This window comes from Tympanuchus pallidicinctus, unplaced genomic scaffold (assembly GCF_026119805.1).
Source record: "Tympanuchus pallidicinctus isolate F22 unplaced genomic scaffold, pur_lepc_1.0 scaffold18, whole genome shotgun sequence".
Lineage (NCBI taxonomy): Eukaryota > Metazoa > Chordata > Aves > Galliformes > Phasianidae > Tympanuchus > Tympanuchus pallidicinctus.
Window position 1 is genome coordinate 4,910,242 of NW_026294699.1, and position 21,758 is coordinate 4,931,999.

Sequence of the window (21,758 nt, forward strand, 5' to 3'; positions counted from 1 at the left end):
CTTTTTTTGCATGAGCCAGTAGCTTGAGCGAAGATGAGTTTTCTTTCAGCATCTCAGCAGATTTAAGCGTAACAATGCAGAAGCTGACAAAAGACAAGCCGGAGCGGAGAATAGTTCGGGCAACGTGAGTTTTAGTTGGCTGTTTGTGGAAATGCCCTATTCATTTAGAGCTGAATTCCGAAATCATGACGGTTTTTACAGTTTGAGAGACAGCAGCTTGTGTGTATGTGTGTAGAGGAGATTCCCGGCTCTCAAAGGCTGTTATTATGAGGCCAGACTTTCTTTGAATGCTGCCTGATGCCAGTGCAGATGAAATCAGCAGATTGTAGTGTAATGTGGTAACTGCTTACAGAAACTGGTGTGAACAGGGAGGCGGCAGCTAATCGGATTAAGGAAAAGTCTATCACAGCCACAGCTGTCAGTGGATTTTAGCAGATTTTTTTATCGCTGTTTGTGTGGGAAAACACATGATAGAGGGAATCTAATGAAGGAGATTGAACTAATAAACAGAAGTGCTTTTTGATCTGATAGTTGCTCTTCTGAGTAAAGTACTCTGGAGAGGCTCAGGGAAAGTTTTGATGTAACTCTTATGTAGAAGAAATAACCTGGAGACATTTTAGGGAGGGAAAGGTGAGGTGATTGAAATGTTTCCTTCACATTTCAAAAAAGTTAACAAAAAGATTATTTTAAAATCCCAAAGCTCTACTTTGCCATCTAAAAAAAATCCTTGACACGAAGCATCTGTGTTGTTCCTGCCCCCTCTCATCCCACTAACATGCACACACACACACACAGTTTTTTTTAGGAGAAAGAAAACATGCATATAGAAAAGACTGGGACAAGTGAGAAGAGAAATGGAAATGACTGTTCTGACTTACATGGTTACAATGCACACCCTCTGCATCATGCTTCTTCCACCTATCCCATACAGCCTCTTTCAAATATGAGACTAAAAGTACTGACTGATGTTTTGCCTCATCCTGCCCAATCACTGTCTTAGCTGAGGACTCAGCAAGCCCTCAGGACCTTCCTGCAACAGGGTGAGAATTTTAAGGCTGGAGACATGGTGGCTTTCCTCCAATACCTTCACCCTTTCAAGGGTGCCTTGAACTTGGACCCAAACTGAACTGACAACATTTTCTGTGCAGATATGTGGGGTCTGAGTTTTCAGGAGCTGTGCTGCAATGTGCTTATATTCAGAGCTCTGCCCTTACTGACCTCAGTTCCCCCACAAAGGAAATATCTCTGGAGACCACCACAGAAAGTTGACTACAAAACCTCTGCTTTATCTCACAGGAGCTCTGTGACAGGGACAGGAATTCCAAGTGAGTGTTGTGTTTTCATACAGACTGACTCACGCTCATTTTTCCCACTTCCTTGCAGGACTGCTTAGCTCAGGCTTAGCTCCACATGAAGATGAGCATGTGCTTTCCCCATTGGGGGTGGTGGTATCACTTTTAAAGCTGCAGTATAAGAACTGTTGGTGCTTTGCCCCAGTTTATGCCATAGGCACATAACCCACACATCTTACACACAAAATGCCTCGATTCTTCCTTGAGTTTTCATTTTGAGCAAATTGTCATATTGTAGGTATGAATCAATGTATCCAGGGCAAGAATTCCTGCCTTAGTTCAGGCAATATTCACAGTTCTGTTGGTACAAGCTGTAGCTTTTCATGCTAAGGCAAGTTTTTATTTTGTTCCGATTAGAGTCTGAGTGCTTGCTGGACTGTGCTTTAGCCATCCAGTACTGTCTTCATCATATATTTATATCAGAACCGAGCAGTAACTAATTGAGGTTAGTTGAGGCAGAAAAGCAGTTTGGATTTGCTGGGTACTTGCTGTGAATTAGGAGTTTTCTTCTAAAAGTCATGGCAGAATCCTTTAATCCAACATTTTTTCTTAATGCATGCAAAACAAACTGCTGTATCAGTGTGTTCAGTCCTGGAACTAATTGGAGGGAAGAGATTTATTCTGAGCTACTAGTGAATTAGAATGGAAGGAAAAAAAAAGACCTCATTGAACATGTTGTTTTATTTTAAAAATCAGCAAAACTGATACTGATGAAATGCAGTTTTCTAGAAGATGCTGAATTCCTGATGTTTTTCCTGGATTTAGTTATAAAGAAAATAATTCTAAAAGTGTCGTATCCTAAATATTAAGCATTTTTAGCAGCATTGCAGGTTCTCCTCTTCTGTCTTGTATGCTTTGATGACTGTTCTGAGAGGAATCTGCACTCAGAGAAGTCTCTTAGGAACTAATGACACTGTTTCTTCATGCTGTAGAATGCACACAGGTCTCTGAATCCAGGGCATTGCAGAAGTTCAGGTATTTTGGGGATGGAAGGGTGAGAAGCGTACCCAGAGTGAGGCTCATGGCATCAAATAGCAACAAACGGCAAAGCAAAATCTGTTGTGATGTGAACTGGGGCATGGAAGAATGCACCTTTTTTTTCTACTTTGGTATCCCAGTGTTGTCAAGTGGTTTTGTCCCTTCACTATCATGTGGCAACCAGGTTAAGAAGAAGAGCAACAGCTTATTACATTCAGACTTCATTTTAATCCAGCTGCTGTACCGGGTGCAGAGCTGGAGGAGAATTTCAGGCATAGTTACATCAATTCCCATCACCTTTTTTGTAGGATTTATTCTCAGGAGTCCAATTCTTTATGTTGAGAGCCCTTTATGCTGCCAAAGTGACATAAAAATATCTTGGTGCAAGCCCTCCTTTTCAAAGATAATATCTCTTTGCTCAGTGAAAGAGTCCTTGGCCTTGATGAATCCTTCTGCCTGCATGCTCTCTTTTTCCTTTGCATGCACATTCATCCTTTTAGACTTTTTCCTCTGTTCCACCATTAAAAACAAGAAAATTGCGTATATGTCATGTAAAAAATGTGCAGGAGTAAGCAAGGATTCACAATATTTCATGTCTTTTTGATTATAAAGCAACTAGAAATGCATAACTGAAATGAATTTGCACACACTTGTTTGAAGAAGGAGAGTGTAGAGTGGGTAAATGCACAAAAGCAATCAAAGCAGGAAACATCATATTTTTCTTTCAAATGCTTCAGTGCTCAGCTCCACTGCAATTCCACCCCAGCCCCACCTGCACAGTGCTCCAGCTTTGGCAGGTGTTTCACAAGGCCTCGTTTTCCATGAGCAAGGCAGAGGCTCTGTAAAATAGTTCTGCAGATTTTCCTTTCAAAACAAAGGTTTTTTGCCTTCTGAATGTTCATTTCATCACAGTAGCCATGTATGAGGAGATGAGTTACTGAGATAGGAGCAGTAAGGGATGCATTGGGTTGAGTGAAAAAATGTTGATGCTATGGATAGTAATTGGCTTGTCTTGAGTAAATTGGTCTTGCTAATGTGAATGATCCATGGCAATAGCATTTTTAGCCTAGGAAAGGAACTTGTAAAGCCAAATAGGTCTTCAGGGGATGCTGATAGCAAAGCAACATCATGCATCCTGTCCATGCAAACGCTACTGTAGACAGTAGTAGATCTGTAAGTGCTGGCTTCCACTGGAACCTAGCAGTGCAATGCATGTGTTCAGTATGCATTCAGTACTCAGAAATGAATTTGTAAGCAGAGGTGAACAAGAACACTGTAACTAGAGGATGTGTTCGAAGTGTCATGTGAATGTTAAATATTGCTCATTCAATTCATCCTGAAGTATAGGCCTCTTGAACTTGACATCAAAGTATCGTGCAATTAACGTTTTGGACAATCTCAACTTTGAGAGAGCGAGGTTCCACGTTTCTGTGCTGTTCTATTTTACGGTATTACCCAGAAAGCCTAAGAGCCAAGAAACTTCACTGTCTACTGAGCAGTCAGGGACTAGAAATCCTTGGGAGCACCAGCTACAGACCTCAACAACACTGCTTTGTTTGGGTTTTTGTATTGCCTGGCTAACTGATTGACTACTTGTTCAATGTCAGGAGTGCCTGGCTCTCTGGAAACTAAGACATTCCACTCCCAGGAGCTTGTAAGGTGCTCAGCTCCAAAGCAGTTTCTGCCGTGAGACCGAGCTCACAGGAAAAAACCTTCATGAGCTTGAGTGGGACTGCTGGGAGCTCAGCTGATTGCATGAACTGTCTCACTTTCAGAGAATCACTAAACAGTGATTTAACTTTTTAATCTTTCACAAGTGTTTTTGCAGCCACTTAAATATCTCCATTAAATATGTGCAAAGTATTACACAGGAGTACCTGTGTACCTAGACAAATGATATTTATTTTGGTTTGCTAAAATCTCCTTCCTTTTCTCAGTTAGAGCAAAGGCAAAAATCCTGTTGCCCGTAAGGAAAACAAGGTCGGGCCTTTGGAGCTTCTATAGGTATTCCCTTTAAATAATATTTCAAACAGCACTAATTTACCGTGTTCTGGTCAATGCTCCAAATCATCCCTGCCTTCCTCTTCTTTTGTCATGCTGAGTGTTGCACCATGCACTGCTCACCCTGTGCACACCCTGTGCTGCTGAGCCAGCAGCAGAGCAGAAGTTCCCAGTGGTCAGGCAGCACTTGTGCACGGTGCAGTGGGATGGCATGGAGCAGGGCAGGAAGTCAGCCCTGCTGCTGTCAGGACAGAAAAGAACCGCTGCAAAGGACCCTGTACGTGGGGCAGCCCAGCACCAAGCAATGGCCCGCTGGCCTTGAACACACATTTGGAGCCTTTGGTACTTCCCAAGACCAGAAAAAGCACCTGTGGTTGTGATTAGAGAAAATCTGCTCAGGAGTCTTTCTGTCTGTCTATATTCTGAGTTGCTAAAAACCCTAAAAATCTTAGTTCACACAAAGAAAGTAGGGTCAGTTTTTTGACCTAATAATATCACACACAAATACTGTCCCTCTATTAAGGATCAGCTGCATTTGTTTAAGACATTATAACCCCCTGCTGTGTGTTACAATCCCTATTAGCTATGCCTCTGTAACAGATTTACAGCCTGGATTAGTTTGAGCTTGTGAAGAAAAAAGTTTAAAATAAGGAGCCTGAGTTTGCCCTGAAAGAGCCTGGCAGTGCTCGTGCAGACGGTTGGCAGCAGCTTTAGAAATACCAGAGCTGCACAAGTACGCCTGTCTTTGCCTTATGTGACATAGATACGTAAGCTGTATTCTTGAAAGTGATTCAAGGGTTTTCAAGCCTAAGTCTCATTTTCTACTAAAGATCCAAATTGCTTTTCCATCTCTTCTCTCTCAATAAATAAATGATCAGCTCTGACTACCCACGCCAGAACAGATATCTGCACTCTACATGCATTCCTCACTAAATATTTCAGGAGATATCCTAGAAGCTCTTTGTTATTAAGCAGTTTTGTCATTCTGTGAACCATCAGTTATCAAACAGCAGCTTAAAATAAACAATACCTCTTCTCCTGTGGTAAAAAATGTAGCTGTTATTTTAACTCACTGTAGCTGCATTGCCACACCATCTTTCTAAAGGTTAAATTTAGCCAGTTCTGCCTAACTCTGTAAAAGGAAGTTGTTCTCCTTTCCTACCATGGCCTTTCCATTGCACATTTGTATCTTCAGTTATATTAACAACAAGAAAAACAACAACAACAAAAGCAGAACAACTTGAAGTATATCAAATTGAATAATATCAAGTTGAATGATATACCAGCTCATGACTGTCTGCCTCATTCCTTGACTTCCCTCCTCAGCTCTGGTCCAGGCTTGGTGTTTTCAATCTCTCTTCCCGCAGGACCCTTAGCAGGGCTCACCTCTCCCCCTCTCCATAACTCTGTCCCCTCCTCAGACTGCAGTGAATGCTGGAGGAGGAAAAGCCATTCAGCACTCCACAATCCTTCAGGGCACAACTCATTCAATCAGGATGAGACAGATTTATGGCTCCTGTACTTGGGTCCCAATTTCCTGCACTGACATTCTGATTTGTTTCAGTGACATTAGGGGCTTGCCAGGCTCGGTATTTGTTCACTCTCAAGGTACATGAAGGAGGGTGTTACGCTAACAGCCTGCAACTGTCCTGCAAAGGGCTGAGAAAGGGTCCTAATAAAAAGGACCTGAGTCTGGGACTTCCCTGATTGTTAAGTGCATTTTGTTGATCTGGTTTTCCGGTTCCTAGCAGAGCACTGATAATACAATGCTGGTAACACTGCATTGTAAGGGGGTAGCATTAAACTAGAAGTAATACAAAAAGTCTGGCTTGCTTTCTAATATCCATCATGCTTGTCAGATGTGTGTAAAGTATATGCCATCTTGTGTTGACAAGCCCAAAAAGCAGTTGTGATTTTGAAAACTGAAATTACATCTACTGTTGGCCATTTGAAAGGCAAGCAGCACGAAAGACCACAGAAAGGTGTGATGCTGCCCAGGGTCCATCTTTCCCATAGATTTCCTGGGAGAATCATGGTTATTTATAAACAAAACTTCAGAATGATGTTTCTGCTCTGCAGGGCTGGACAGATAGCAAGAAAAGAGAACTCAGTATCCCAAAAATTTGCAAGTTAAGCAGTAATTATTGTGAGAAATCTTTCAGAAGTAAAATTTTGAAATAACCTGAGTGCAAAACAACCTTTTACTTGCCTCCATAGAAACACACATTTGAGAGATTTGCTCCCTGGGATTTTATTAAACTTGGAAAAGCAAGAAAAAAAAAATTGGTTGAAGGACTGTCATCTACATGAGTAAATGTTAACTACTGAGACTCAATGCCAAAATCAGTGGAAGTTAGCATGCATGCCATTGCTCTGAAACACAGATTCTGCTGTTACCTTGATACCCCAAAACTGTGCCTAGCTGTGACTTTCTCAGTAAGGATGGTGGAATATTTGAATAATCAGTTTGTTATTTGCTCCCAGAAGTTGATAAACGCCGCTTTGGGCTTGGAAAGGACTACTGTGGAGATCCTGATCTGACCTGCATAACCCTGGAGTAGAACTGGATGATTTTTTATCTGTCTCAGTTCCAATACTCTGGTTGTACCAAATCTGCAAGCTGAAGCCAGGGTTTACCTAAGTCAGTTCTCCATTTCCCAAAACTGAAACCAGTTTTTTCTGCCTTTGCAATTCACCATCCGACTTACTTTTATCCAGCATTCCCTTACTGGATATGGGCTCAGAAGCAAATGGTGTGAAGGAGTTAAAGAAAGTGAATCCACTTAAATGTGTGTGCATTAGGCTTCACTGCTTTTATAGTACTTGTGTTTATATTTGTTCAGTGGTTTCTCTTTGTTTTAAATGTTAAGCGTAGGGAAATGCAAGTCATGCAGTTCACATATAGCAATGTGTTCCTGCAAATAAGGAGGGCGGACAGAGCTGCAGCTGCAGTCCCTTTTTGTTAGCAGAGAGGCATGAGAGGAAGTAGCAATGCGGTTCCCAGTGCGAGAAGCGATATCTCAGAGTTGATTTCTTCCTCTGTGATGGGCTGTCTTTCCAGGGTAGCTATGGTTAGAACAGGTCCTCTAGCTGACAGCCCACACACAAGTAAATCTTCCTGCTGGGCAGCCTTTCTTGTGGGCTTCTTGGAGCAGAGGAACAGAAAACACCTCTTTCAGTTCTGCCAGGAAGGATCCTGATGGCTATTTATTCCTTCCCCTGGATGATTTCCTATGGCATGTAAGGCACTGCAGGTACAATTAGAAGGGAGACTGGCTGTGACGAGAGGCTGCAGTGCAGCCTGCCCAGTGCTGGACAACAGCATGGATTTATGCTGGATTACAATCACAAACTGAGATTTGGCTTGCTGCTGCCAGCATGTTTCCTGCTGCCCTCCCAGCTCCACTGCTGCCCTTGCTGTGCTGTTTCTTGGGTCTTCTTCTGCATTCTCTTTAGATCCCACATTCCAAAAGCTTCCTGAACCTAAATGTGCTGGGCTGTGCTTACAGAAAGAGCAGTCTTGCCCCCTGCTCCAGGACAGGTACCAAGGTAGCATAAATATTTTTCTAACTGCCCAGCTGCCCCAGTTTTCACTGAGAAATGTTCTCTGCAGCATGCCTGATTCTGATTAGGGTGGTGAAGGAAGGGGAGGGGGTGAGAGGCAGGGGGCAAAGTGGGCACGGGGTGGCTTGTAGTGTTGCCACAATAGAAGTTTGTGGCAGACTGAGGTCAGGCTATAAGGAGCTGTGGAGAGGAAAGTGTTGAACAGGCTGGGCAGTCTGCTCTGCTCTGAAGACAGCTGTTGTCTACAGATTGAGGTAAGGAAAACTTCTGCTCTGCCTGTGCCCACCTCCCACCCTTGCCCTGAGAGCAGGTAGGGCCGGGCTTCTGGTCTGTCCAAGGCAAGCAGGTTAGTTGTTAGAACTGAGAACATGCTCACTTGGGAGTGAGATGAAAGGGTAAGCCTTTTAGTGCTAGTTAACATGCCTATTCAGATTTGCATTTACCATTTGGTCATCCTACCATGTGTAGCCAAGGGGCATTGCTTAATTTTGCATAGCAAAATTGTCCTGTTGAGCAAATGCTTGATATAGCCTTAGTTGCTTCCTTAAAGTGACTACAGCATAGTTTTAATTATAATTTAAACCAAAGTCGGATATCTTTTACAACTGAAGTTTCTTTTTTGTGTTAAACAATGATGAAGAGATTAATGGAGCTCTGTAGGAAGACAATTTTTGATGGAGATGAAATACTGTCTGTGCAATTTCGGATGATTGATTTTTGTTGATTAGGTACCCATCAAAGTGCAGTCGGCAATGCTCTGGGTATGATCATAACACAGTGAAGAAAGGGGCAGCTCATTATCTGAAGAGAATCAGCCTGCCATCCCACCACCCTCCCACCCCCACATTTTCTATTACTGCTTAAGCAGTTTAGGCCTCACAAAACTGTGCTATTTGGAAATAGGTACTATATATATATATATATTATGTATATACACCAGGCTGCTATGAGAGAGAGTCCTTGATATGCAAAATGAGGCATGCAAAGATTTCATTAATTCTATTTATTTTTAAAAGTTTTGAACAAGCATAAATAATCCTGTGAATATTCCCTACTTTCTGTAGAAGCAGCTTGGTATAATCAGAAGAACAGCCTTCAATTTGGCTATTCCCAGAACAGGAGTTTGCTGCTAAATCATCTCTGTTATCAGTGGAGCTCTAAAAACAAGGCTATTGACCACGAGACAAATTTTGTCACCAGCTTGATGTAGGAGTCAGTTTTGACACAGTGTTCTCTTCTCAAGAAAAGCTCTATTGAGAGCTGATGTATAAAAAAAAGTTAAGCAGAAGCTTTTGCATAAATGAGAGCGAGACATCTGACTTACCCGAGCTTCTACTGCACGCTAAGCAGCTCACTGTCCTTTATGTCTTTGAAAAACCTTCCCTCAAACCACCATCTTGTAAAATGTGGTGGGAATATGATAGTAGGACATTATGTCTGCACGTGGATTTTGATTTTGATATTACAATGCATGTTCATAAATCTTGCAAAAACTCCAATGTTTTCACATCATTCATCCTTTGCCATTTGCATCCTTGCTTTTTTCTGTCCCATAAAATCAATGGATTCTAATTCAACTGACAATGTTTTGTGGACCTCAGAGAAATTTGCTGGAAGCAATCTTAAAATGTCACTTTATACTGGCAGGAAAGTTTTGCCATTCCTAGCAGCAAGGCCTTCGTGCACTGAAGTGCCTTGAAGTCACTGGGATCTACCTTTGTGCTAGCTTTGAATCTGGTTTTGCCAGCTGTGTTTTGGATTCATATTTTACAAGACTAACTCCTAACAGAAGTGAAAGCTTATGTCAACTCAGCACTACTGCTGTGGATTGGGGATTTTGAGAATTTATTACAGAAATGAGTTTGTGCGAATATTTATGCTTCATTAGTTACCCACTGGTGTGGAACATAGTATGGGAACTTTGTACTTACTGATTTTCTCAAGTTAAACTGCCAAACTGTTCTTGACTGATATTCCCATATTAAGTGTGTGCAGCTTTTAACACTTGACTTAACAAGTGCCTTTAATTTCACTGAACATAAGTTATTGATCATGGTGCTTGTTGCCTGGAAGCTCCATTCCTGATTGTTAATTGAGCCATTGATTTTTTTAACGCTATCATTAACCAAAGGGTGAGTGCCGTATTGTAAAGTGGTCTGCTCAGAGCAGGGAGGGGAGTGGCATAGCTGACCGAAAAATACCTTAGGAACACCGATGATAGCAGAAATCAGCTGTTGGCTTGAGAGAACTGCACTTGATTTGGGTTTGATACAGCAAAAGGAAGGTTGACAGGAAAGTTCTGCAGATTTCAGGGATGCCAGATCAGACCAGATGTTTGGTGTAAGTTCTGTGTGTTAGCTGCTTATCACGACACCAGATGCAGCCCAGTAGGCCTTACGATAAAAAGCTCATCACAAAAACTCAGACTTTAGCACCCGAAGAGCTCCCCATTCAGAGATGGCAGCTGGCTGGCCAATCTTTCACGCCACACAAGGAACTCACCTGTGCCTGCAACTCTCTGCTCAGACCGTGCTGAGGCCAGTGTGGCTACACTGATTTACGCCAGCCAGGGCCTTATAGTCACTGTTACCCCATTAACTGGAAGGTGTGTACTGGACAAGTGAAAAAGTCAACAGTAATATCAAGTCTGACCACAAAATGGAAAGCAACGTTCCCATCTGAGATGTATAACCTGATGACAGCAAGGATAAGATTAAGAACTAAGGTGAATAATGATGCCTTTGGTAGGATGGAGGTAGGATATAAGTGTAATACATACACACATCATGTTTGTACGTGCAAGATATTATGGATATGACCCCTAACTGAATTTTCTGATGTTCAGTGTCTTATGTGTGAAGGTATGCAGTAAGCAAGTATCAATTTAATTGAACTGCCTTGTCAGGGAACTAGCATTATTATCCGTGAGGTCTTCTCAACTACTTACAGACTTCAGAGAAAGTCACCTCTGCTCACTGAAAACCTTTTGCTTGTATTCCATCATGCACAGTTTTTATGATTTTTAAATGGAATAAAATAGACAAACAACGTCTCAAAGGCATATGATGGAATTTATTTTCCTCTTATCTTTTGGGCGCTGTTTTTATGAGCACATATCACGGTATTCAGAAGCAAACTGTTTCTTCTGAGCTGTTGTACAGATTTACATGGTGACTTTAAGTGGCATGAGAGTAGATGCAGTCTAGATAGGTTGAAAGGATTCATTATTGCTGTCCTTGCAGGACCATATCTAAAAGAAATAACCTATTAGAGTAGAGGCTATAGCAGAGGTGCTCATATTCATGAACCCCTGCAAAACACTACTGCAGTTTGACAACTGTGGTAAGGAAGTATTCATGAGTTTACAATTCGAAAGGTTTGAGTTCTTTGTAGTTCTCCAAACAGTTTCCAGAAACTATTTTATGACAGTTTTAAAAAACTTCAAAGACTTACACTCTTGGGTATACCAGCTTTCTCTGCAAGACAGGAGTGAGGAGAGAGGTCTCGCAGAGGTAGTAATGATTCAGGTGGCATCAGCTCTCCTCATTTCCTGACCTTGTGTGGCTGACAGTTTTAGTGAGGATGGAAACAATGCTGATTTCTGAAGACTGTCAAGTGCGAGCAGTTTTCTGCTGAGTTGTAGGAGGCTGGAGATCTATAAACCTTTTTAAGTGCTAAGAGGAACGAGAGGGCATTGTTTTCATTGCAGCTGGTCTGTGAGTCAGAAAGAGAATAGTAACTATTGGGGGATGGACCTCTGCAACTAGGCTAAGCTTTATTTATTAACTAGTAAAATTTCTTAAAAGGAGAGTGAGCCCACAAAAATTGCTTAGGTCTGTGGCTGTGGACAAATAAATATGAATGCAGAAAGTATTATAATAATACAGCATTAAATTATATTGCGAAGGCAACGCAAGTTCTTCTACTTTGAAAAATAGGCCTAAATGTGGATAGCATTTCAAGACTATCCAAAACTAAAATGGTTATTACTGGAAAGCAGCACTCCGCAAATAAATCATTGGCTGCAATTTTTCAAAGGATTTGTCTGACTTAGGCTATGATGTTTCTGTATTAACTCCTTGGACCTATTCCCAGCTCAACTGGCCAGAGATTTTATCATTCAGTATGTATTTTTTGAAATAGAAAGTCAAGTATGAAACTAGTGGTGTGCCCAGTTGGCCCTGGGCGGTCTGAAATGTCACCCTAGGACTTCATTATCATTTAGTCTCTAGCATTTGCCCATTTTTTAGGAGAAGTCTGTCAAATCAAACGTACTGAGATCTTCTAGAGATGTGGTTACATTCTTTATGACTAAAAGGAAGCTGAGGAGGTGCAATTACTAAAGGATATTTGGAGGTCCATCCTGTTTGAGCTTTACCTTATTTGCCAACTACTTTTTGAAGCAGAAACTGGGTGAAAAGGGTATAGTGCACTCCTGTGGTACTTCATCTATGAGATTCTATTTGCCTACCTCCATATTAAAATGTGTATTTCTGTCTTTTTTGTGCGTGTGCCGAGCAAAGAGGCGCAAGTAAGAATTTTCAGGGTAGCACATCATAAAGTAACAAATTTCATTTCCAAAATGTTTGTCACTTCCATGATGGTCATATAGAGATCTCCCATTTCTGGATGTTTGGTGTCTGTGGTCAGATGTGACAGTGGGAATGGTGCCAACTGTGTGATGGCTGCAGCCAAATCCTGCCCCTTTGAAAAAAGAGAGGAGAGAAGAAAGATGCTCACTTTGGGGGCTGTGCTGGCAGAGACAATACTTGGACTGTAACAGCAGAGGGAATGTCTTCATTTGGGTGAGGTTTGCAGCTGGATGGCAATGCTTCAAGCTACCATCTTCCATCTAATAAGAATGCTGCTCTGCGTCCAGAACAGCATCAAGTACGTCAGCTCTTCTAGGGATGAAATTCTTCATTAAGCTACAATATACACTTATTTATGGTAATCCCATGAGACACCTTCAAGATTTTCACTTACAGAATAACTTTCCAAAATTCCAGGACCTTTGTGAATTATGAATGTCTTCCTAAAGACTTGGTAGGATTAGGTTGTAAGGGCTGTTTTATTACCATGTTAGTTTTTTTCTGATGAAATGCCATTTTTATGAAATTTTCCCCTATTGAACATGTGCGTGCTTTCAGATCCTGGCTGGAGAAATCACTCAGTCTATGGCATTCACAGCTGCTTTGTCCCCTCCGCTCTGTTGTGTTAAAAATAAAATAAAAACCAGCCTGACTCTCCGTCAGTTCGACTTCTGCCTGTGCAACATTATTAACTGATCCTGAGGTCCAGTTCTGAGCAATCCAGGGAAGGACACTGGTGCTTTGATTCCTCTTATTTGACCTGTCCAGCTGAAGAAATAAGTTCCAAATACTGTCTGTAAAGTTAATATGAACAGCACACAGAATTTCATCCCACCAAAGGGATTTGTTTTTAAGCTTCTCTGAACTCCAGTATCTGGACGAAAGCTCTGGTGTTTAGAATTAATGATGTCTTGGGTTAGCTCACACAGCTTGCAGCGCTCTCGGTACTGCGGCTTGATGACTGTCACTGTTGGTTGGGTCAAGGATAGCTGCCACAGACATAATCGGCACGTTTCCTCATTTTATCAGGCTGGTGCAAGAGGCAGTCATTTTTCCAGGGGACAGAATTAATGGGTGAATGTGCTGTGGGGCTGGCACATGCTGCCTCCAGTTTAATAGCTGAATTAGAATCTTTTTAAAGCCTTGGCACCAAGAAATGTGATTTCCCGATGCTTAGGGCTAATGCTGTGGTAAGTGCTGGGAAATCTTGACTGATAGTGCTAAGAGTTAACAGAGACAAAAAATGAAGCACAATAAATCTTACATGAAGTGTCTGGCTATGTATGAATTACATATGTGCATATATGTAGTGGTTTGAAAGGTTTGTTCACATGCAGAGAGAGAGATTAATTATACTTTAACTGCACTTAATAGGATCATCAAATCTAGTATTTTTTTGCTCAGTATTTCATCGTTGCTTCTAGTGGCCAAGCTTGGTTAGGGGGGAAGATTTATAGCCACCATGTGAGAAACTGTATCAAATAAATAATGGGGTCAAATTAAAAACATTGATTAACTATCATTCACTATCCTGTAATCTCTTAATGACAAAGGTCTAATTTAAGAAAGTTGAGAATCGGGATTAAATTCTTAGTTGCTATTATTATTACATGCGTTCATTAGATTCTGGAGGAATTCAGCAGAGATTAAAAAGGCACCTGTGAATTAAGACCAGCTATTAATGGGGAGAGTTGAAGGGGCTTATCCGCATTAATGGCATTTTTCTTATTCAGATAGACTAATTCATGGAAGCATTAGACTTTACAGGTTGTCTGTGTATTCATGGATTTTGTCTGCCTAGTTTATCGTCAGAAAATTTATAGAGCACCTGGAAATATAATCATAGCCACTGGATTGCATTTACTAATCAGAGGAGCCGAAAGCTAATTAGAGGGTTTCACAGGGCAGTTCAAAGGGATACGTTTCAGCCAAAACTGCAGTCAGTCCAAAGAGATAAAATGGAAGGTGAATGGGAGAGGAGGGGAGAAAAGCTGTTTGCTTTAATTGGCCTGTGCATGAAGCTATTTATATTTAACTCTGCGAGTTTCAGGCTGGCCTCGATGTGCCAAACTTAGGAGGGTCGCTGACCCTTCTGAACCTGCAGAACTCCCTCAAATATGTGAACAGCCACCTTTATTAGCTTACTTGAGCATTTGTGTAGGAACAGAGCCAGGCACGACCACACCCCAGCACTTTTTGCAATTTCTTGCCTTCTTTCACTGATGTGTATGCAGTCTGTGAGTCAGGAGCACGAGAGGTGTGCGTGCCAGCTCCATTTAGCTCCAGTTTGGCTCCAAGACACCACAGCCCACCGCTGTGGCAGCTTCACTGTTTGGAATCGTGGAATAGCAGTGGCATCTTCTGGGAAAATCCACCATATGAAAGTACTGCCAGAGTACTTCCATCTGTGCAATGGTCATAATGGTAGGGCTTCTCCAGCCCTTCCCCAGCTGCTATGGGCTTGACATCAGCACCTTCCAGCTGAAAGTACTTGCTTCATTACAGCCTCAGCGCTACAGAGAAAGACAGGGGACTGGTCTGGTCCGGGTCATCGTGGAGAGATGACTGTCCTAACATCATCCGATGCTCGATGCCTGAATGAGCGCTGTCTGACGCATAGGCAGCCTTGAAGAAGTGAATTCAAAATAACGCTGCCCTGTTGAATATTTGTTTCTATCTTTCCTAATAAGGCACTTGCTTGTGATCTTCAGCCCCTCCTTTTTTGACATTTCTAAGCCAGTTTCCTGATGTTTCGTTTTCAGTAAAGAGGCCATTATTCCTGCAATCTATCATTATGAGGAGTGCTGCCTACTTCACAGAAGCTCTTGCAGCCTAACTGGAATCACTCGATGATTTGGATCATTAATATATTGCAAAATGACAATAAGAACTGAAGTGAGGGGGCAGGCAGACACAAAGCACTGATGAAGATGTATCTGCTCTGCTGTCAAAATTCCACTTATAAATATAGGAGCAACCATTGGATTTCTCTTAGCTAGAAGGTGAAGCTTTAACACACCTAAAGAGTATTGATTGTTAATGCTGTTGGTCTGTTTGGGAGTAGATTGAGAACACCTGAGTCTGCTTTGCCTCCAGTTTTTGTGTCTGAATTTTAGTGTGAGCTCTTTTTAATCGTTCTACTACCAAAGCATTTTCCTTTTTTGAAGCTTTGTTCGTTGTTATGTTCCACTGTAAAGCACTTCATTTTCTGGGTCTTTTTTTTTTTACCTTTGGCATCACTTTCTGAGTTCTGCTTCGTCTCCTTTTTCTGGGGAAAAAAAAAAAAAAGGATTGCTTTTAATTGGATTTCATACTACCAATGATGTTTTTAAAAGGATTCAAGCCTAGGAACAGTAGTAGTTCATCTCCTCATCTGCGGCAGCAGCACTAATCTTGTACACATTGGCATGCATGCAGGGCAATAAAAAGTGACATGAAGTAACATTTCAGTGAAGAATTGAATGCAGCGGAGCCAAATCCTGTCATTTAAGGCTTTCTGTGAGGTGTGATTTATTCTCATTTGCAAGCTTTGTGAGAATGTGTGAGTGTTGGGAATTATGCTTATACTTTTTAAGCTTTGCTAGTGACTGCAGGTGTCTGTGCCTTCAGGTTCCCAGCTTGGCATTCCAGAGAGGCTTGATTCTTGGCACACGCACAGTCAGCTTGTTTAGAAAAGCTGGACCCCGAGTCCAGGATCTCAAGTGGAACACCACAAATCATCGGGCTTGAAGACGAGGGCTGTAAGAGACTGGCCTAGGTATCAGGCTCCGATCTAGCAAAAGAGCTTCTGAAAGTTCTGCACAGTTGTTAGTAGGCAGAAATTTTATTTTATTTTATTTTATTTTTTGCTCCTAGAATAGGAAGTGAAGGCTGATGGGACAAATCACTTCACTTTTCACATTATTAGTCTTCTGAAAGCATAGATCAATTGCCCAGAGTGGTTTCTTCCTTCTTAGAGGCAAATATATAATCTTATTAATGATAATGTTTTTTTGCCAACAGCATGATATTCTGTATTGTTCAGCTTAATAATCAGCATGAAACCTATTAAGTGCATAAGATGTGGAGCTGGAAATCTGGGGTGAAATCTTTGCCACTTGGAAATATTAACTAACGTGTTTGCAGTACTGCAATCTCCCACAGTTAACATTCTGGCAATTACAGAGATACAAGTTTTGAAAGATAAGCTTTCTGTTTTGCACTGTACCCATGATTTACCCTGTAGTCAAAATCCAAAGTAAGCCTTTTTGGTTGTTCTAGAAGCTTGGAAGAGTTTAATCTAATTTAATTTATTTTGATTGTGAACGCTTGGGAACTTCCTGGTTCTGACTGAGCTTAGCAATGACTAAATCCTCAGAGCATCTCTTCTCAAGCAGTGCTGATTTGGGGGGCAGTAAATCAATTACCCAGCCAAGGATTTTACCTTCTTGTTTTTCCACATTTCTATATTTTGTGTTCCTTCACTGTCATTTCACTTCTAACTAACAAGAATGCAGAATTAAAGTTGGTTTTATCAGCAACTGTGAATGTCTCTGCTTAGAGTCAATTTTCCTTTCCTTGCACGTGCCTGTCTCAGTTGCTCAATTGTGTTGATGAAAGTTTGAAACTTCCCCTTCACGAGAGGTCAGTGAAGCTTGTAATTTGTCACTTCAAGACATCAGTTCCTATAGCAAATCTCTCATTAGATTTTCCCTGTGCATATCAGAGGTTGAGGTCATATGGCCCCAGGTTGTCTTGTCTCTGAGGGGAGTGCTGGCATTGGAGTATTTGATTGCTTCACCACAGCTGTGAATTTGAAGAAGTCAATCTCTTCTGGTCTGCACTCCCTCTAGAGCATATTGCCTCCTCTGCACAATTTAACAGTGATTGGCTGTTTAAATAGCTTTTGAATAAGTTTGTTCTTAAACATGTTTCCCCTAGTTATCCTCCATGTAGTGTGGAGCTTCTGCTCTGAGTAGCTTACTAGTTTGCCCTGGTACTTCTCATGTTCTCTGCTCCTTCTGATCTTTTTCTAAATGTAGCAGTGAATAGCTAGGGAAAGTCATGTACTCTTATGCTTCTGCTGCTGTGAAAAGAAATTGATGCTTATCATTGTGCCTGGAAGTCCACTTGCAACTTTCCTGTTAAAACCATTTTTCCATCTGCCAAGACACGAATCGCTCTGTAATTACTTTCCCAAGGGTTTCTGGTAGGAAGGCTTCCTGCAGTCACTCCACGACACATTTCCTCCTCATCCTTCCAGTAGACTTCAGCTTGCTGAAGCCTCTCACTTCGGGTTCCTTTTCTCCACAGAAATAGGTTGTGAAGATGACTTTCCATGCCCTTTTGATTTTTCTGTTGGGCGGTGTATGGGAACTGCTGAGTACCGGCCTGAACCACTGATTGCACACCTGGGAAAGCACCAGTCAGCTGGGAGCACAGGTGAAGGCAATTCTATGTAACCAGAAGGGGTGGAGCCTGGCTGCACCTCTCTTAGACCTCATTTAAGGATTGACTGACCCTGGGGAGAGATCTTTTGGGGGAGATTCCTCCTTGGTGAAGCTTTTTTCTGTGATCCTGGAATCTTCTGATGTTGGTGAGAAATCTTTTTCCTTTCTTTATAGCACCTTTCTGTCATGCTGGTTGTTTCTGTGACTGTTGAGTGTAGGCAGCAGAACAAAGGAGCAGGCACAGCAGTTGTAGGGGTGTGCTTCCCCAGCATTCTGTAGCTTGAAGCAGGAGGAGACTGTCCAGAGCCTGTGGCTGGAGCTGGTCCAGCTCAACTCTGCTGCTCACTAATGGGAGTCTCAGCTGAATCAGCACGAAGCTGGTGCTCTGTGCCTTGAGGTTAGAAAAAAAAATTCATCTAGAAGACCTGGAGCTGCTACTGATGCTGGTCTGGTTTCTGTAGGAGTGGGGTGGCAGCATAAGATGATTGGGCAAATGTAACGCTTCCTGTGGCAAGAATGCATTTTACTGCCCCAAAAGCACTTATGTGATGAGAGAAAAAGTATTTTCTGAGGGAAGGGAAAATGTGATGATCAATGAAAGATTTGGGCCTGCTGAGGCACTGGATGCCGATTGTCCTTATCTTTTTAATTGCAAAGTAAGGAATCAATTTCTGTCCATTAATTTTTCATGATCTGGTCACAGTGATTACAAGAAAGACTGTAAGCATTCTCTGCACTAATCCGTATCTGTTCTAAACGTATACAGAGAGATAGCACTGGTCCTGTTGGCAGCTACTGTAGCTGTGCAGGTCAAGCATCAAAGAGAGGGCAGCGCTCTTTGGCCTGACAGGCTGAAGTTGAACTTCCAGTATTTCTGTTTTCCTTTGAAAATCCTTTGCAAAACAAAAGCATATTTGTCTAAATGTGTTGCGTAGTCTTTCTATATGCGTAGTGTGTCTTAAAAGAAACATTATAATAGTATTAAAAAAAAAAAATCCTAAAGTAACGTGACATTTGTCACTAAGCAGAGAGGCAAACTATTTGTGTTTCTAATAGGAGCCACTGGGAAGAGAGAGATTTGGGGGAAAAATCAGCCAGAGGGAATAGGCTGATGAAAGCTTTAAGTTCTAAGAAGGTTTTATTTCTTTGCTGCCTTGTAGTTCCTCTGGGTAAGCAGGTAAACCTGACAGTTCAAACTACATTTTCCTCAATATCTCAAAATTCATTCAGCCCCCTATGTTTCTAATTATTTTTCCACCTGAGAATCAGCTATTTTGTTTCAGGCTACAGCAAGGAAAATAATAAAGATGCATCTTTATTACCAGGGTCAAAGAAGAAAAAAAGAGAAAACTCCTTGCATCCTTGATAGCATGCAGCATTTTGTTTCAGTTTCCCTGAACTTGGGTGATTACAGTAAGCTGTTAGCACCTAGGAGGAAGGGAAAAGGAACTGAATCCTTTTCTTTGCCCTCTCAAATGAGTAAGCTCTCTTATTTAAAACTCACTGATTTCTCTAATATTACTATATAATACATTCAGGAGATTTTCATCGGCAGTAGAATCTGGTAACTTGGTCTTGAGAACTGTGGAAACCATGAGCATTAATTGTAGTTCTTATTCTGGAAGCATAAGTTTTAATTAAGCCTCTAAGTAGGCAACCTATTAGATTTTCCTTCTTCTTACACAGTGACAAGGAAGCATATAACAAATTTTTTACCTACTCCCATTTTTGTTTCTCTTTTGCTTTGGGTCCTTGATGCCTTGAAGAGTGCTTCTAACAAAAAAAAAAAAAAAAATTATATCCAGAACAACAGCTTAATGGTTCACTTGATCTGTGTGAATTCTGCTGCAGTTAGTGTAAGGAATTTCAATGGAAAAAGCACAGAATGGATACAAACTCAAAGAGCCATCATTAAATGTTTTGGATTTGTTGTTTAATAGCAGAGATGAGGGAGTGGAATTCCTCACAGAAGGAATTTACCAACAGTAACTTGAGAAATAATTTATAGGTATAATTTATAACCAACCTTCAGAAACTCAACCTTGTAATATTGAAATGGGATTATTCATAGAGCTAAAGCTGTTCCTTAAGGCCAGGGCTGAAATATGGAGATAATATGCTCTGTAGTTTTGCTTGGACCTAGAACACCTTAAAATACAAGGTATACTGCTTCTGGCCAACCTTCTGAGGAGCTGCCCCTTCCATTGCCTTTTTCCAAGCAGGCCTTTCTAGTCTGGTGAAGAAACAGATGCCTCAGGAGCTAGGTGTGAGGGTACTTGGTGCTCTTTGCAGATGTTACATTTTAGGATTTTCACAGAGCCCTAGAAGACATCAGTACTCTGCAGATAGTAGTGAATGTGTGATTACTGGATCATGAACCTAACAATGGAACTAGTAATTTTTCTAATGAGAAAATCTTTGGAAGCTGGGCCATTGTTCTACAAGGTCTATTTCTCCAATCTTCCATCCCCTTTACCTATGAGAAACTTGAGGGAAAATTAACTATAATTTATGACAGAAATAACTTTGTCATGGATATCAAGCCTACTTATTTTCTTTTCATCTATATTTTAAAAAGTCTGTTCATATAATCTCACATACATATTTAAAACTCAAAATATTCACTTTATATCTTAGTAGCAGATTTCGTGTACTCTTCTGCTTCATTAGACTAGTTAAGCAGTTTTGCCAAATAACTACATTAAGACATTTCTTATCTTTTGCACTTTCAGAGGACAGACTGCCATTTTAACTCAGTTATGCCAAAGATCCAACAATGTGGTCCACAGAATGAAGCTTCTGAAATGTGGATGGTGTGACAACAGTTCTCTGATCCATCATTGAATTATTTGATAAACTTCAACTTCAATCAACAGAAGTAAGCAAGATTCACAATAAGTTCCTTTGTAGGTAAGATAATTAATTTATTAAATTCTTTTTATCATCTGAGAGCAAGAGAAACTGAGATATTCATGGATGTAGTAGAACAGAGATGAAGTTCTGTCACTTCATCTGTAAACTAAGGAAGTTAGAGTTTTTGCTAGTTTTTATGTCTGTGATTGAGCCACTGCTTTTTATTACAGTAAGTGATTGTAATGTGATAGAGTATGTCAGAGAGCTGGTAACTTGGTCCTGTACCTTGTCTCATTTTGTCCAGTATTTTGCTGTACTATTGCAGCAGGCTTGCTTACTGCATGAGCTCCTTCATGTGTAGTTTAACATCAAGTGAAAACAAGACTCTTCTGTGGATACAGAAAAAAGTTGTCTGATCATTCTTTGAGGGTCCCGGATGTTTCTGTGCTCAGGCAGTGTTTAGCTTTAGGTCTGCTTATTTCATTTAAACTGTCTCCATGCAAATGCCAAAGTGCATAAAGAAAAGCGTTTCTGTGGTTTGTTGAAGAGGGCAGTTTTGTTACTTTTCTGTGTGCTTAGACTTCAGATAGAGAAATAACTGCTACAGTCAGAGTAGATCACTTGAACATTTCCAAGTAAGACTTATTGTTGAGATTCTCTTTCAATAGATTATTAAGGGAATATCTGCAGAAATAAGATTTTTCTCTCCGTTTTCTGCTTTCTTCAAAAAGGAGAAAATATGAGAAAAGCAGAGCTGAAGTCAAATACTGTAAACTTTACTGACTTAATTGAAAATGCTGCCACTGTCAGCTGATGGCAGGAAGACTTGAAGTTGTCTCACAGTAACCTCTTCATTTCCTTTGCATTAAAAATACGAGATCATTACTTTTTTTTTTTTTTGGAATTGGAAAAGGAAGCAGCCCTTTACCTGGCTTACCTGGTGATTTAGGTAACAACCATTGCACTGAATTTTCTCAGATATCTGACGT

General features: G+C 41.0%; 1 long non-coding RNA gene across 1 annotated transcript in view; it reads left to right on the plus strand.

The window, feature by feature from the left end:
- The first annotated feature begins 16,719 nt into the window (after nucleotides 1-16,719).
- Nucleotides 16,720-21,758, plus strand: part of LOC128079205 (uncharacterized) — a 173,527-nt gene continuing 168,488 nt past the window's right edge. Inside the window, exons 1-2 of the long non-coding RNA XR_008206024.1 lie at nucleotides 16,720-18,062; nucleotides 20,649-20,826. This is a non-coding gene — a long non-coding RNA (uncharacterized LOC128079205). The remainder of the gene's footprint in view (nucleotides 18,063-20,648; nucleotides 20,827-21,758) is intronic.